This window comes from Nannospalax galili, unplaced genomic scaffold, assembly GCF_000622305.1.
Source record: "Nannospalax galili isolate Female #2095 unplaced genomic scaffold, S.galili_v1.0 scaffold409, whole genome shotgun sequence".
NCBI lineage: Eukaryota > Metazoa > Chordata > Mammalia > Rodentia > Spalacidae > Nannospalax > Nannospalax galili.
In genome coordinates, this window is record NW_008360308.1 from 2,134,819 (window position 1) to 2,136,440 (window position 1,622).

Below are 1,622 nucleotides of genomic sequence, written 5' to 3' on the forward strand. Positions count from 1 at the left end.
AGGTCTTTAATATTTTTGGTCAGGTTTATTCTGAGATATTTTATTATTTTTTTTCCAGTATTGTGAAGGGAGGTGTTTCCTTATACTCTTTCTCTGATTGCTTGTTATTGGTATATAGAAAGACTACAGACTTTTGTAGATTAATTTTGTAACCTGCCACTTTACAGAATGTGTTAATAATTTCTAGTTTTCTGGTGGAATTTTTGGAGTCTCTTAGATATAATATCATATCATCTGCAAAAAGGGATAAGTTGATCTATTCTTTTCCACTTACTACTCCTCTAACTTCCTTCTCATCTTATTGCTCTTGCAAGAGTTTCAAGCACTATGTTAAAGAGAAGTGGGTATAGTGGACAGCCTTGTCTGGTTCCTGATTTCAATGGGAATGCTTCCAGTTTTTCTCCATTTAGAATGATATTGGCTGTGCGTGTTATATATGGCTTTAATTATGTTGAGGTATAATTCCCTCCAGTCCAGTTCTCTCTAGGACTTTGAACATAAATGCATGTTGAATTTTGTCAAAGGCCTTCTCTGCATCTATTGAGATGACCATGTGGTTCTTGTCTTTGAGCCCATTTATATGATTTATGATGTTTATTGACTTATGTATATTGAACCATCCCTGCATCTCTGGGATAAAGCTGACTTGATCATGGTGGATGATCTTTTTGATGTGTCTCTGTATGCGGTTTGCAAGTATTTTGTTGAGAATTTTTCCATCTATGTTCATTAAGGATATGGGTCTATAGTTTTCTTTTTTGGTTGTATCTTTTCCTGTCTTTGGTATTAGAGTGATGCTGGCTTCATAGAAGGAATTTGGAAGTTCTCCCTCTATTTCTATTTTTTTAAATAAATTCAGTAGAATTGGATGCAGATCTTTAAGTGTCTGACAGAATTCTGCTGTAAATGCATCTGGTCCCGGGGTTTTTTTAGTCGGGAGGTTTTGTATTACTGTTTCAATTTCTTTTTGTGTTATGGGTCTGTTTAAGCTGTTAATCTCTTCTTGGTTTAGTTTTGGTGGTTCCCATGCCTTTAGATATCCATCCACATCTTTTAGGTTTTTAAATCTGCAGCATATAGGTTTTTAAAGCATTCCCTTATAATGTTCTGCATCTTTCTAGTGTCGTGATGTTTCCCCTTTCATCTCTGATTTTGTTGATTTGGCGGTGTTCTTTCTTTCTTTTGGTTAATTGGGCTAGCGGTCTTGTCAATCTTGTTTATCTTTTCAGAGAACCACCTCATGGAATTGATGATTCTTTGTATTGTTTTCTTTGTTTCAATTTCATTAATTTCTGATCTGATTTTTGTTACTTCTTCTTGTCTGCTGGATTTGGGTTTCATTTGCTGTTGCTTTTCAAGTGTCTTGAGTTGCAATGTTAAGTCATTTATTTTTTTTCTTTTTGATTATTTAATGTAGGCACTCAGGGCTATAAACTTCCCTTCAAGGGTTGCTTTTAATGTGTCCCAGAGGTTTTGTTGTGTTGTATTGTCCTTTTCATTTAGTTTCAGGAATACTTTTATTTCATTCTTATTTTCTCTTTTAACCCATTCATCATTCAGGAGTGTGTTGTTTAATCTCCATGTGTTCATGTGGTGATTAGGGCTTCTTCTGGTGTTGATTG